The sequence below is a fragment of the Chrysochloris asiatica genome, unplaced genomic scaffold (assembly GCF_000296735.1).
Source record: "Chrysochloris asiatica unplaced genomic scaffold, ChrAsi1.0 scaffold00062, whole genome shotgun sequence".
Lineage (NCBI taxonomy): Eukaryota > Metazoa > Chordata > Mammalia > Afrosoricida > Chrysochloridae > Chrysochloris > Chrysochloris asiatica.
In genome coordinates this window covers 3,118,975-3,135,185 of record NW_006408580.1, presented here as the reverse complement: position 1 = coordinate 3,135,185, position 16,211 = coordinate 3,118,975, and the positions used below count along the sequence as shown (strand labels likewise).

General features: G+C 39.5%; 1 pseudogene; it reads right to left on the bottom strand.

Moving 5' to 3' along the window:
* Nucleotides 1-793: 793 nt before the first annotated feature.
* On the bottom strand, nucleotides 794-1,477 carry LOC102839713 (annotated as a pseudogene).
* Between the last annotated feature and the right edge of the window lie 14,734 nt (nucleotides 1,478-16,211).

Here is a 16,211-nt window from a genome sequence, read left to right as displayed (position 1 = left end):
CATGAAATGATGAAGAAAATTTAATAAATGAAATATTTATAAAGGCTAAGACAGGAGCCACTCTCTACCTGTCAGTTTGTTACTATGGTGGCTGGTGTGTTGCTATGACGTTGGAAGCTATGCCACCAGTATTTCCAATTCCAGCAGGGTGGCCTCTGATGGACTAGTTTAAGCCGAGCTTCCAGATTAAGGCCGACAAGGAAGAAAGACCTGGTGCATCCAAGGTACAATTGGTCTCTATTTAACTGGAGTAACAGAGGAAGGAGAGTACGAAATAGGAGGAAGAAATGTGTGAGTACTTGCCTCCATGCACAACTGCCTCCTTTACCATGAGAGCAGAAGACTGGATGGCACCTAACTACCATTACTGAGCATTTTAACGAAAGATTTTATAGAAAGGGGGGAAGTATAGAACATAATTTCAAATTCTCATGGACTCCAGACTGTCTGGAGCTATGGAGGCTGCATGGACCCATGGAAGTATTGGCCTGAGATAATCTTTAAATCTTAAACCAAAAATATTCCTTGGTGTTTTCTTTAAACAAATTCTCTACCTAGAGCAACGAGCTCTTTTAAGAACTATTGGGAGAAAGATGAAGCTGTGTGCTCCCATAAAGACTTAAGGTCTTGGAAACCCTATACAGGGTTGCTATGCTTTGAAGCCAACTCGACAGCACTTAACAACATCTATAAGGAATATGAAGGTTCAATAGGAAACTTTTGTGTGTTTGTGTGACAGATAGCAGATATTTTAATCCTTGATTATGTACAAATCGGTGATTTAATTTCTATTTTATATTTTTTGAAGATGTTGCATTTGTAAATTTAAATTTGTCTTTTTGCTCAATATTTTGAATACTTCCATTTTCTCCTTTTTGTAGAGTTTTTGAACTTCTTCTTACTCTTGTTTTCTCCTTTCAAATTCTTGTTTCTTAGTAGCCCACTTGCCTTGTACTTGAGCATACTCTTCTTGTGCTTCTTTATTTGATGTTTTCCCTTCATTCTTCTTTTGAGTAGCAAAGGAGTTTACTGTTTTGCCACATTGTCCTTCTGCCAGAGGCTGGCCAATGCTACATTGCTATTCTGGCAAAGGTTGGTTGACTTGTACTTCTGGCAAAGGCTGGCCAATTTGTTCTTCTGGCAAAAGCTGATGAGCTTTTCTAATCTGCTTCCTGAGCCTTTCTTCTTCAGCTAAATAAAGATGTTTCAGATGATCTAGGTATCGATCTGTAAACTGGGATTCCTGTAAAGTTTGAGGCTTTTTTTCTTCCACAGCAATTTCTTGTAACTTTGCTGAATCTTCAGTTTTCTTCAAAGTGCAAAGCCTTGTCCTTCACGAATGTTCCCTGCAAAGACCTTTGGGTGATTACCTTCTCTGTTTCACATTCTTATTCTTGAATTCAATCAGAGAAACCTCTTTGCCAGGCTTCCTCAGACTCCCTGCATGCTGGATAGCTGCTACCCTCCCCAGCACCATGGCTGACCAACTGTCACCAGACAAGATCATGAGCTTTACATCCAACAAATCATACACTTTGTTTCATCTCAATGATTATTTTTGCCTCCATACAACAACAGTTATCCTGCTTCCTCCCTGTGGTTCCTATTTGTATTCCACTCACCTTCCTATCCCTCTCAACATTGTCCTTAGGAAAATGTTGTGCTTTTAATTTGGAATGATTAACTATTCCATGGCGAACATACCTTACTAGTGCTGTTATCTCCTCTATAAACCTATTTACCTCTTAGTTGAATATTGGACCACAACGATGAGTTCATTTCCAGACCTAAGAGTGGTCAAGGGCCATAGTCTCAGGTTGCTCCAGTCTATTTCTGACCAGTAAACCTAGTATTTTGCTTTTTATTAAACAATTTTGAGTTTTGTTCCACTCTATCCAGGATCCTCTAAAGTGATTCCTATCAGGCATCAGGGTAGTTGGTAGCGGTAGCCAGGCACCATCTACTTCTCCTGGTCTCACAGTCATGGAGACTGGTGTTCACATGTTTCATTAGTCTATTGGACCAGCTGATTCAGAGCCTCTTCATTTCTTATCACTCTTCTTTCTTCTGCATAAGGAGAGACTGACAGCTGAAAGCTCATGAGCTTTCAAGATACCAGACACTACTCACCCAAGTAAAACATAGTACATCATCTTTGTGGACTGTTATACCAGTTGACCATGGTGTCCCCTGAGACTATGGTCCTGTGCCTCCAGACCCATCAACTCATTGCCTCAAAATGTTTGATAATATCTAGGAAGTTTTCATAATTTTGTCTGCTGTCTGCTTCACCATATTCATAGTTGTGTTTGCAGTAAAGGTAAAAAATACACATATACAAAAATCCTCTTTCAAATTCTTATATATTTGTAGGATATATAAATATATGTATCCTATTCTTCCCCCCTTACCCATTTAGCCTAAGTCACAATCCATGTATCTACGCAATGTTGTTCCAAGATTGTGTATATATCACTATTTACCTCTTTATTTTTAGCCCATGAGCACCTCTGTGTCTTCACCTATCTTCCTTATTCTTCTGCCACCCTTCCTTTTCTTGTATATTGCTCTCCCTTTCATCGAGCTAACATGTGTTTACCCTCTAGCTGGTGTATTACTTTTTCCTCCCCCTCATCCTTGGTAAACATCATTGAATATTTCTTTTAGTCTGGAAACCTTTCCTTAAGTTTTTACAATAATAGTTTCATGCAATATTTGTCCTTTTGTCATCGATTAATTTCACTCAGCATAGTACCCTCCAGGTTGATCCAAGTTATGAGGTGTTTCCCAGATTCATAGTTGTTCTTCAACTTTACATAGTATTCATACCATTATGTGTAGGTACCAAAGTTTGTTTATCCATTCTTCCATTCTTGGGCACTTAGGCTGTCTCCATTTCTTTGCTACTGTGAATAGTGCTGTGATGAACATTGCTGTGCATATATCTACTAGTGTTTTGACTAGTATTTCTTGTGGATATATACCAAATAGAGGAATTTCTGGGTCATAAGGTATTTTCATCTCTAACTTTCTGAGGAAGTGTCATACCATTCTCCAGAATGATTCAGCCATTTTACAGTCTCACCAGCAATGTAGGAGAGTTCTAGTCTCTCGACATCCTAGCCAACATTTGATGTTTTCTGGGTTTTTTTAAACTTCATTGTTAATGCTGGTGTGAGAGGATATCTCCTTGTTTTGATTTGTATAACTATAATGGCTAATGACACCACTCATCTGTCAGTTTGTCATATTGTGGTGGCTCGCATGTTGCTGTGATTCTGGAACCTATGCCTCAGGTGTTTTAAATGACAGCGGAGTTTCTCACCATGGACAGGTTTCAGATGAACTTCTGGAAGAAGACAGACAAGGAAGAATAAGAGACAGACTGTTTCCAAATATTTAGTTACTGAAAACTTTGTAAATAGCAGTGGAACACTGTCAGCACCAGAACATTGAATACTTAAACATGATGAAGAGCACTAGGATACTGTCAGGTATAGTGCTAGAAGATGAGCCCCTCAGGTTGGAAGGGACTCAAAATGTGACTGGGGAAGAGCTGTCTCCTCAAGTAGAGTTGATCATGATACATGAATGGAGTATAGCTTCTAGAGCCTATGATTGCTGATGGACACAACCCAAAATGAAGAGAAACAACTGTAAACATCCACTAATAATCGGACCATGGAATATATGAAGTATGAATCTAGGAAAACTGTAAATTGTAAAAAATGAAATGTAACACATAAACATCGATATCCTAGGTATTAGTGAGCTGAAATGGACTGGTATTGGCCATTTTGAATCTGACAATAACATGGTTTACTATGGCAGGAATGACAAATTGAAGAGGAATGGCATTGCATTCATCATCAAAAAGAACATTATCAAGATCTGTCTTGAGGTACAACGCTGTGATAGGATAATATCCATACATCTACAAGGAAGACCAGTTAAAACCACTATTATTCAAATGTACAAACCAACCACTAAAGCCAGTGATGATGAAATTGAAGAATTCTACCAACTTCTTCCGTCTAAAATTGATCAAACATGCAATCATGATATATTGATAATTATTGGTGATTGGAATGCAAACTTTGGAAACAAAGATCAGTAGTTGGAAAATATGGCCTTGGTGATAGAAATGATGCTGCAGATCACATGATAGAATTTTACAAGACCAATGACTTTTTCATTGCAAATTCCTTTTTTGAACAACAGAAAAGAACTTCACCAGATGGACCTCCCCACATGAACCTAACCAGATGGAATACGCAGAAATCAAATTGCCTACATCTGTGGAAAGAGACGGTGGCAATGCTGCATATCATCAGCCAAAACAAGACCTGGAGAAGACCATGGAACAGACCAGAAGTTGAAGAAAATTAAAATAAGTCCATAAAAGCTAAAATATGACCTTGAGTACGGTGGTGGTGGTGTGCCATGGAGTCGGTTCCAACTCATAGCAACATTATATACCATTTCAGAGACTGTAAATCTTTACGGGAGCAGAAAGCCTCACCTTTCTCTCATGGAATGTCTGGTAGTTTCAAACTGCTGAAACTATTATTAACAGCCCGACTCATAACCACTATGCTACTAGAGCTCCTTGACCTTGAATATATCCCACCTGAATTTAGAGATCATCTGAAGAACACATTTGATGCATTAAACTCTAAACACAGAAGACCAGAAGAGTTGTGGAATGACATCAAGAACACCATACAGGAAGAAAGCAAAAGGTTATTAAGAAGACAAGAAAGAAAGAAAGAAAGAAAGAAAGAAAGAAAGAAAGAAAGAAAGAAAGAAAGAAAGAAAGAAAGAAAGAAAGAAAGAAAAGATCAAAATGGATGCTCAAGAGACTCTGAAACTTCCTCTCCAGCATAAAGATGCTAAAGCAAATGGAAGAAGTGAGGAAATACAAGAACTCAACAGAAAATTTCAAATGTCAGCTTAAGAAGACAAAGTCAAATATTATAATGAAAGACCTGGAGTTAGAAAACCAACAGGTAAGAACACGCTCAGCATTTCTCAAGCTGAGGGAACTGAAGAAAAACTTCAAGCCTTGACTTGTGGTATTGAAGGATTCTATGGGCAAGATATTGAATGATGCAGAAAGCATCAAGAGAAGATGGAAGGCATACTCAGAGTCACTGTATCTAAAAGAAATGGTTGATGTTCAACCATTTCAAAAGGTAGTATATGATCAAGAGCTGATGATCCTGAAGGAAGAAGTCCAAGATGCATTGAAGGCATCAGTAAAGAACAAGGCAAGGGGAATAACTGGAATACAAATTGAAATCTTACAACAAACTGATGTGGCACTGGAGGCACTCACTCATTTATGCCTAGAAATTTGAAAGACAACTACCTGACCAACTAACTGGAAGAGTTTTGTATTTGTGCCCATTCCAAAGGAAGGTGACCCAATGGAATGTGGAAATCACCGGACAATATCATTGATATCCCATGGGAGTAAAGTTTTACTAAAGATAATACAAAAACAGCTGCAACAATACAGTGACAGACAACTTCTAGAGGTTCAAGTCAGATTCAGAAGAGTATGTGGAATAAGGGATCTTGGCTGAAAGCAGAGAATGCCAGAAAGATGTTTACCTGTGCTTTATTGACTACGCAAAGGCTTTCAATTGCATGGATAATGACAAGCTATGGACAGCAATGTGAAGTATGAGTATTCCAGAACACTTAATTGTGTGCTTGAGGAACCTGTACATAGACCAAGAGGCAGTTGTGGGAACAGAACAAGGGAATGGGTTAAAATTAGTAAAGGTGTGCACCAAGGTTGTATTCTTTCACCAAGCTTATTCAATCTGTATGCTAAGCAAATAACCCAAGAAGCTGTGTTATATGGAAAAACATGGCATCAGGATTGGAGGAAGACTCATTAATAACCTGCGATACCCTGAAGACAGAATCTTGCTTGCTGAAAGCAAAAGGGACTTAAAATTCTTACTGATGAATATCAAAGACCACAGCCTTCGATATAGGCTGCATCTCAATGAAAAGGTCACAAAAATCATTATCACTGTACCAATAAACAACATCCATATAAACGGAGAAAAGATTGAAGTTATCAAAGACTTCATTTCACTTGGATCAACCATCAACACTAATGGAAGCAGCAGTCAAGAAATCAAATGATGTATTGCATTAGGCAAATCTGTGGCACAAGAGCACTTTAAAGTGTTGAAGAGCAAAGATGTCAGCTTGAAGACTTATGTTTTCCCGACCAAGCAATGGTATTTTCAATAACCTCATATGCATGTGAAAGTTGGACTGTGAATAAGGAAGACCACAGAGGAATTGATGCTTTTGAGTTATGCTGTTTGAGGTGAATATTGAAAGTACCAAGGACTACCAAAAGAACCAACAGATCTGTGCTGGAAAAAGTGCAGCCAGAGTGCTCCTTGGAAGCCAGGAGGGCCAAACTTCATCTCCCATACTTCGGACATATTGTCAGGAAGGATCAGTCTCTGGAGAAGGATGTTGTGTTTTGTAAAATGGAGAGTTGGAGAAAAAGAGGAAGACCCCCAATGAGATGGATTGGCAGAGTGGTAGCAGCAATGGGCTCAGGCGTAGCAATGATTGTGAGGTTCGGCCAGGACTGGGCAGTGTTTTGTTTTGTTGTGCGTAGAGTCACTATGAGTCCGTATCTACTAGTTGACACCTAACAACAACAGCAACAACAATGGCTGATGATTGTGAACATTTCTTCATATGTTTGTTGGCTGCCTAGATGTTTTCCTTGGTGAAGTGTCTGTTCATGTCCTGTACTCATTTTCTTTTTTTAAAGTTTTTACTGCAAATTGAGTGAAAGTTTACAGGGCAGATCATTCATTTTACATTCAACAAATTGTATACTTTGTTTCATTACAATGATTTTAATACCCACTATGTACTATCAGTTAACAGTATTTCTCTCTATTCATTTTAGCTCTTTTTTTTTTTCCTTAAACACTCAGGCATATATAATAATTTAAACCACCAAAGGGCACATTCTGTAAGTCTGCCTCCTAGCCGCCAGCTGCCAGTCCCTCTCTTGATTCAGGACTCCATGAATCTAGAATCCTCAGCTGCTCCCTCTCTCCATGTCCCATCTCTGCCTCCATCTCTGGTGTCATTGCTTCTCTGGATAAGGTCCCGCATTCTGCTTGTCCTAGTGACCTCTGTTTCTGGACTATAAGATTATTACTACCCCCTTTTTGTTACAGTTGTGACAGTGGCAATTAGTCATGATAACAATTCCTCACCATTGAATCATAAGAATCCTATCCCCATCTCTTTTCACCAGACCCATCTAGACAAGATGAAAACTATTCAGTGGAGACTCTCTTTCCCTGCACACTCTTAAACTAAACTCCCTCTTGAAAACTTGTAAGCCAGTCATGTAGTACCTTTATCGCACCCTCATTTTAGGTAGCTAATGTCTAAGTTACCCTGTATACAGAGGGGATAGGATTGATACTTGATGTGAAGACTCCTTTCCTCTCAGTTGGTATTTTGAGCTACTACATCCATAAGGAGCTCTGGTAGCGTAGTGGTTACGAATCGGGCTGCGAACCTTAAAGTCAGCGGTTCGAAACTACCAGCTGCTCCGCGGGAGAAAGATGAGGCTTTCTACTCCCGTAAAGATTTACACCCTCGGAAACCCTATACAGGGTCGCTATGGGTCGGAACCGACTCGACGGCACTTAACAACAACAACAACAACATCCATAAGTATAGGTCGAGTTCATAAAATTGTAGCAATTTACACTCATTTTCTTTATTAAAAAACATTAAAAAAAAAATCTTCCTCTAGTCGAGTTCTGCTGATCAAGCCCTCAAGGCTAGGTCAAATGGTTACTATCTGCAAGTTTGGGCGTTCTTGTGCATTTCCCCTCACTTCATATCAGCTGGTTGCTTCACTCTCAGCTCTAGCCCTCCTTTTACTATGTGTTTTTCTAATTTTCATGTACTGAGAATTATTTTGAGTGCCATTTCCTTAATTTACCACATAAAAAGGGGGAAAATAGTTTCCACTGTCCAATCTAGAACCTAAGACTCAAAGCTATCTCCAACATGAAGAGTTTTATTTGTAGTATTATGTCCTTAAGGTGTCATCTTCCAACCTTTACTGTGATCCCTTCTTAGCCCTCCCTTCTACATTTTCACCTTTCAAATATTTGTAAAATGAAAGATTCGTCTTCTAACAATGCAAGAGGACTTTAGGGAAACAATCATTTTTCCTAGGGCTATTTGGGCTTATCAATAGCAACTCCAGAATTATCCCCAATACAATGTTTGCTCAACTTAACCTAATTGAAGAGATCAACTTTGCTTGATACATCAGTAATTATGAATGTGAAGACATAATAGGTTGTGATTCTATAGAAGAAAAATTACATGAAACTTCGCATGTAGAGTCCTAATGCAGATTTAAGAAACACTAGAAAGTGAAATCTACAGGTAGTTTGATCCAGTGACCCTAAAATGTATATGATTTAGACAGATAATTTTTTGGAAGTGTTTTCTTTATATATAAGGAAACATTTCAGATTTAAGGATCCATATACTCTTACCCCAGGGTCCTGATGTGGCACTGTGGGTTAATGAGTCAGGCTGCAAAGCCATTTGAACTGCAAGGTTGGCTATGCAAGCTCACCAGCTGCTCCTCAGAAACCCTTACAAGGTCGCTATGGGTCAGAATTGACTCGACGGCACTTTACAACAACAATGTACTCTTACCCAGATTCACTGTTTACATTTTGCTTAATTGCTTTATGAGTCTCCTTCTCTCTCAGTCTCTCTGTCTGTCTTCTGAACCATTTTCTTATTCAAGATCATTTTAGAGTAAGCTGACAATACTATGCAGCTTTACTCCTAAATACTTCAGGCTGTATTTCCAAAAACAAACATAATCACAATGCAATCATTAATGATTTAGACAGACTTTTGGAATCTGTTTCCTCAGAAAATTCTGAACATTTTTCGAACTCAATCTTGACTAGAATGCATTGCTATAGGCACGGAGTGCTTTTTATATTGGGAGCTCCTGAGGGTGGAAAATTGACTCCTACTACAGATGTGGAGTCCTGGTGTGGTGTTGCAGGATAATGCAGTAGACTGCAAGGTCGGTTTGAACTAAAAGGTCAGTGGTTCAAACACACCAACTGCTCCTTGGAAACCCTATACATGGTCGCGATGAGTTGGAACTAACTCAATGGTATTTAACAACAGCAACACTACAGATGTACAGATTTTGTCCTAGGCTCCTTTGTACCTGTCAGTCTGGAGGTGAGGGGGTTGTAGGTTCTGAATTCAAGATTTAAAGGAAGCGAAAAATTTCATTCATGAATCCTCACTTTCTGCCAGATTAGGTTTATGAAATATTTCTAGATTTTCAAAAAGCATTATCTAAAATGATTACAAAGTGGATTAAATTTTTGCTATTATTATTGCTAGTGGTTTCTAGTTGGTTCTGATTCATAGCAACCCTGCATAAGGTTTCTGTAGCTGTGGGCTTGAACAGCAGACCTTGTGGTTCACCATCTAGTGCGCCCTGAATTTTGTGGTATCTATGCAAAAATTGGAGTCCTAGTGTGGTGCTGTGGGATAAACACTGGACTGCTAACCACAAGGTCATCAGTTAAAATCTACCAGCTGCTCTTTGGAAACCCTATATAAGGGCACTATGAGTTGGAACTGACTTGAGGGCACTTAACAACAACAAAATTCTAAAGTTAAGAAACTGATATTTTCTTATAAGTGACGCCATTTTAGCATTAGCAAAGTGAGATTTTTTTTTCTGGGCTTTAGTAGGGTACACTACATACTGTAAAGGAGCTCTGGTATCGTAGTGGTTTATGAGTTGGACTGCTAACCACAAGGTCAGCAGTTCAAGTCTACTAGCCACTCAGCAGGAGAAAGAGGAGGCTTTCTGCCCCCATAATGATTTACAGCCTTGGAAACTCTTTACAAGGTGGCTATGAGTCGGAACTAACTGGAAGGTACACAGCCACCAACCACTCTATACTATGCAATGCCTGTCCAAGCTTTTGAAAAGCGGATCTGAGTACCATCTACCATCATCTCATCCTTTCAGGACAACATTGTCTTATTTCTAGTCTCCTACAGCTCCCCTGCTTTTAGCTCAACTCCCTAATGTGTTATTTTACTTATGTCTACATTTATTTTGACATATAAAATTCATTTCAATATCATTAATCTATTCTTCTTTAGTTTCACTCGAGTAACTTAGCCATCAAAAGTCATAGAAATAACTGTTTATTATAATGCCTTGTGCTTTTGCTATTTGATAATTTAATAAACTCTATTTCCTCAAATGTTAAAACCCACAATTTAAAAATAATTACTGTAGATGAAAAAAATGTAGTTTCAATGTGGAATACAATAAACTCTATTATGACTGAATAAATTTCCATGGGATACCTTCCCCAAAGTGTTCTCCACTCTTGATTTGCATTACTTCAAAATGGCAGTTTTGGCATCCTCGAGGAACTCAGATTATGTTGTTTTTAAATTGTTCATTGAGTTTGGGGAACAAAAAGGAGTCTGCAGAGGCAAGATCATGGTTGTAGAGTGGGTTGGGTAAGGATTCCCAGTAAAAATTCTCATAGGATAGCCTTTTCTACCCTCTATGAATTTTGTTGTTGTTAAGTGCTGACTCATATATGTTAAGTGATGACCCTGTATAGGGTTTCTGAGGAGTGGTTGGTGAGTTTCAAACATCGACTTGTGGTTCAAACTGGCCTTGAAGTTAAGTGCTTATCCAACAGCGCCACATCAGGATTTCCTCTAAGAACGAGCAGGAAAAAAATTCTCAGTGCAATTTTCCTGTCCTTTTAATCACCAATGCAGTTTTCAATTTACTTAAAACTTCTTCATAATAAAACCCCATGATTCTTCTAGCAACACTATGCACAACAGAAAGAAACATTGCCCAATCCTGCATCAACCTCACAATCATTCTTACACTGGAGCCCATTGCTACTGCCATCTGCCAATCCATCTCATTGGGGGCCTTCCTCTTTTCTGCTGACCCTCTACTTTGACAAGCATGATGCCCTTCTCCATGGACTGCTCCTTCCTGATAATATATCCAAAGTATGAGAGACAAAGTTTTGTCATCCTGGCTTCTAAGGAGCATTCTGGCTGTGCTTCTTTCAATACAGATTTGTCTGTTCTTTTGGCAGACCATGGTACTTTCAATATTCTTGTCCAACACCATAACTCAGCATGTAAATCCTCCTTCAGCCTATATTTGATTAGCTTTGCTAAAAGGGGAGTTACAATTTGCTCAGAACCTTCAGAGTTCATACATTTGCATTTGAAAAGACATGTAGACCAACTCCAAATGCTGGGAGAACAGAAGATACACACTGCAAAAAAAAAAAAAAAAAAAAAAGCAATCTGCTTGGCTTTTTGTTTCAAGCAAGCTATTTGCTTTGGAGGTATCAAGGCAAGGAAAGTCTGCCTATCAGAAAAGATTCCCTTCTAGGATTTAAAGTTAAAGGGAACCAGTAATCCATATGCTCACTGATGACCACGTCTACTTGTGAGTCAAATTGGAAGAAATGCAGCAATTAACACATAATGACTGTGTTTGAACATGTTGACCTTAAGATGAGAGAGAGAAGAGGAAGGACTGACTGGTCTGAAGTTTATGGAGTTGTGTTAATTCCTGAGCCCATGGGGACACTGACCTAGCCCCTGGTGGCTAGGGCTGAGAATGAATAGGCCAGCTGATCTGAAGTGCAGGGAGGTGTGTGTGAACTCCCACACTTGTACCCATTTGACCTAACTTGAATGGCTAGGGCTGAACTGTGAGCAAAGCCTGACCAGATGAAGAAAAAGATGTTTTATACTGTGAAGCAAGTGTAAATTGCTATGATTTGATGGACTGGACTTTTACTTATGGATGCAGTTGCTCAAAATTTCAACTGGAATGGAAAATTCTTCAGATCAAGAAACATACTTGTCTCCTCAGTGTACTGAGTTGATAGGGATGGGCAATTTAGACATTGGCTATCAAAAAGTGGCCTGGGTGTGGCACTGGGGGTTAATACGCAGGACTGCAAGGTTGGTTTGGGTGCTCCTGAGGGTGGAAAAGTTGATTCCTACTACAGCTGTGGAGTCCTAGTGTGGCATTGCAGGATAATGCAGTAGACCAGAAGGTCAGTTTGAACTGCTAGGTTGGTGGTTCAAGCTCACCAGCTGCTCCTTGGAAACCCTCTGCAGGGTCACTGAGTTGGACCCAACTCGGCAGCACTTAACAACATCATAAAGGTATGAAGTGGTGGACTTACAAGCTTTCATGGATGTGCTTAGTTTCAGAATGAGGGGGTTACAGTAACATCCCCACTGCCTAGTTTTATGCTTGCGGGACTGCAAGATCAGTTTGAACCACTTTTTGCCAGATTAAGTTTATGAAGTATTTCTAGATTTTCAGAAAGCATTGTCTAAAATAATCCTAAACTGGATTAGATTTTTGCTGCTATTGTTGTTAAGTGACTTCTAGTAGATTCCGAATCATAGCGACCCTGCATAAGGTTTCTGAGGCTTTGGGCTCGAACAGCAGATCTTGTGGTTCATAGTCTAGTGTGCCCTGAATTTTGCTTTATGTATGCAAAATTTGGAGTCCTGGTGTGGTGCTGTAGAATAAGCATTGGACTGCTAACCACAAAGTTGGCAGTTCAAACCTACCAGTTTCTCATCAGAAACCCTATACAAGGTTCATATGAGTCGGAACTGACTCGACGGCACTTAACAACAATGGTAAAAGAGGCTAGAGGATGATGATGACCGGATTTTATTATTTCAATTGTTAGTAATTGTTAGTAAGATTGATTGTGGTTGTCAAAACTAATTGTAGAATATATGTAACTAAAATGAATGATAGTTGATCTTTCATTTCAGGAACAGATGATCCCAGGACCATCAAGAAGGAAGAGCATGAGTGGAGTGTGGGATTCCTGCCTGGAAAAAGAGCAACAGCAGGGGCAGTGGCATGGAGAGACAGAGCAGCTATGTATTCTAGGCCCATGGACAAAGTAAGGCTGTGTGCCTAAGGGCAGGAGGCTGGCTTACAGAATGTGCCCTTTGGACATTTAAATGAATATATATATATTTTATTTGTATGTGTGCATTAAATATTTTTGCTTTGTTCATTTGTGACATATAAGATGTAAATGGGTCCAGTGTGTTTTTAGTTATACGTGCTTTAGGTATAAGACACCCTTTGTTATTGTTTTATTTACATTAGTATTAACCCTTTGGAGTCCTCAAAAATGGTCACCATAACCTTCAGAGCTTATGTCTCTGTCTTGAATTTAACTGGCCCAGCAGATCCCCTTGAAACCCACTGTTTTGATTGTATCTTTTTTTTTTAAAGGTAACCCTACTGAAAGGTCAACCTGTAATTGACTGTGAGCAGTCATTGATCAGATTCACTTACTTTTGAGTTATGGTGTTGGAGGAGAATATTGAAAGTGCCATGGGCTGCCAAAAGAACCAACAGATCTATGTTGGAAGAAGTGCAGCCAGAGTGCTCCTTGGAGGCCAGGGTGGCCAAACTTCATCTCTCATATTACGGACATATTGTCAGGAGGGACCAGTCGCTGGAGAAGGATATCATGTTTGGTAAGGTCAGAGAAAAAGAGGAAGACCCGCCCGCCAGTGAGATGAATTGACAAAGTGGCAGCATCAGTGGGCTCAAGTGTAACAACAATAGTGAGATTGGCCGAGGATCAGGCAGTATTTTGTTCTGCTTTGCATAAGGTCGCTATCAGTCAGTACAGACTCAATGGCACCTAACAACAACAACACTGCTACTGAAAGGTCAGTGGTTCAATCCCACCAGATACTATGAGTTGGACTAGACTAGACGGCACTTATCAACAACAAGTATGCTACTGAGAGAACTTGTCCCTATCCATCCACTGTTTATAAATAAATGTTTAAACACATTTTGTTTGGAATGAACATGAGTGAACTACAACACTAGTAGCAATACTTTTTTTAAAAAGTTTTTATTGTGAATTTCAGTGATAGTTTATATGGGAGAACATCAGTTTTACACTCATCATTTCATTGCAATGATTGCAATCCCCCTGTGCATCATTATTCAGCAGTATTTACTTCTATTCCCTCTGTTTTTTAGTAGCAATAATTTTTTTTCTTTTAAAGTTTTTATTGTGAGGTTTACATGGAGAACATCAGCTTTACACTCATCCTATCGTATTTCATTTCACTGCAATGATTACAATCCCCTCCATGCATCATCAAATAATCAAAGGGTACACCACACAGGCCCAACCCCTGGCCGCCAGTACACAGCCCTTTTCCCTACCTGGGTCCAGTGTCCCCAGCCCCTCCATCTGTCCATGTCATCATCTCTGTCTCCATCCCTGGCGTCACTCCCTCTCAGGTAGGGTCCCGCTCTCGGTTCTTCTCACTTGATGGTCCCAGGGACCTCCACTCCTAGGCTGCAAAATCAATCACTCCCCTCCTTTTGTCAAAAACATCTACCTGTATATTTCCTACCCTCACAGTCAGTCTTGATGGTAATTATTCACTATTATACCACAAGAGTATTATCCCCATTTCCTTTCTCCAGCCCAGTCCCAACCGATTGGAAATCATTTAGTGGTGATTCTACCTTCCCCCACCCCATCTGGAACCAGGCTCCCTCTTGAAAGCTTATAAGCCAGTCACTTCTTGCCTTTATAGGACACCCCATTTTGGGTTAGCCAATGTCTAAGTTGCCCATCCCTGTCAACTCTGTGTACCGAGGGGGTGTGAGTGATCCTCGCTGTAAAGATTGGTTCCCTTTTGTGAGCTACTACATACGTAAGTATAGGTAAAGTTCATCAAATTGTAGCAGGTTACTCTCCACCACCCCCCCCTTCTAGTTCTGATCATCCAGCCATCGATGCCAGATCAAGTGGGTACTATCTGCAAGTATGGGTGTTTTTGTGCATCTCCCCTCACTTCACATCAGTTGGACACTTCATTCTCCACTCTAGTCCTCTGTGGCCATGTCTCTGCCCCTGGGCCCAGGAGTCCGTGGGTCTTGCCATATTGTTGGCCATTCAGGTCTCCACCCGGGTTCACAGGGGTCTATTGAATGTGGTCGGGCTTAGCTCAGAACTTCAATGCTGTTTTTCCCCCTCTCTTCCCCTTATTGGTGACCAACATGGTCATCAGCCAGACCACATGCCTAGTAGTAATACTTTTTGACTTCTCCTCACCCTAAGGTGACTGAAGTGCTATTACTTTCAATTTTCATTTTCTAATTCTTTATTGTTAATATAGAAAAGTACAATTATTTTTGCATATTTACATTGAATCATGTAACCTTGCTAAACTAATTTATTCTACCAGTATTTTGAGGTGCTTTTTGGTTTGTTTGTTTTTGATAAATTCTATAGAGTGTTTTCTATGTAAACAATCATATCATTTGTGAAGAATGACAAATTTACTTTTCCTTTCTATGTTTTGTGCTTTTTGTTTCTTTTTCTTGCCTTGTTTCACTGGCTAGGAATTCTATATCAATGCTGAATCAAACTGGTGAAAACAAATATCCTTGTTCTGGATCTTAGGGGAAAGTGTTTAGTCTTTTGGTATTAAGAATGATATTTGTTATTCATTTTTTATGTTGCTATTAGATGCTATTGTCATGATCCACACAATTGAAAGCCTTTGCGTAGTCAATAAAGCACAGGTAAACATCTTTCTGATATTCTCTGCTTTCAGCCAAGACTTTCAATTGTGTGGATCATGATAAGCTATAGACAACATTGCAAAGTAGGAGCATACCGGAACACTTAATTGTGCTCATGAGGAATCTGTACCTGGACCAAGAAGCAGTTGTTCTAACAGAACATGGGAACACTGAATAGTTTAAAATTAAGAAAGGTGTGCGACTAGGTTGTATTCTTTCACCATACTTATTCAACCTGTATGCTGAGCAAATTATCCGAGAAACTGGGTTATACGAAGAAAAATGTGGCATCAGGATTGGAGGAAGACTCATTAACAACCTGTGATATGCAGATGATAGAACTCTGCTTGCTGAAGTGAAGAGGACTTAAAACATTTCCTGATGAAGATCAAAGAGCACAGCCTTAGGTATGGATTACGTCTCAATGTACAGAAAACAAAATTCCTCACTACTGGACCAATAAACA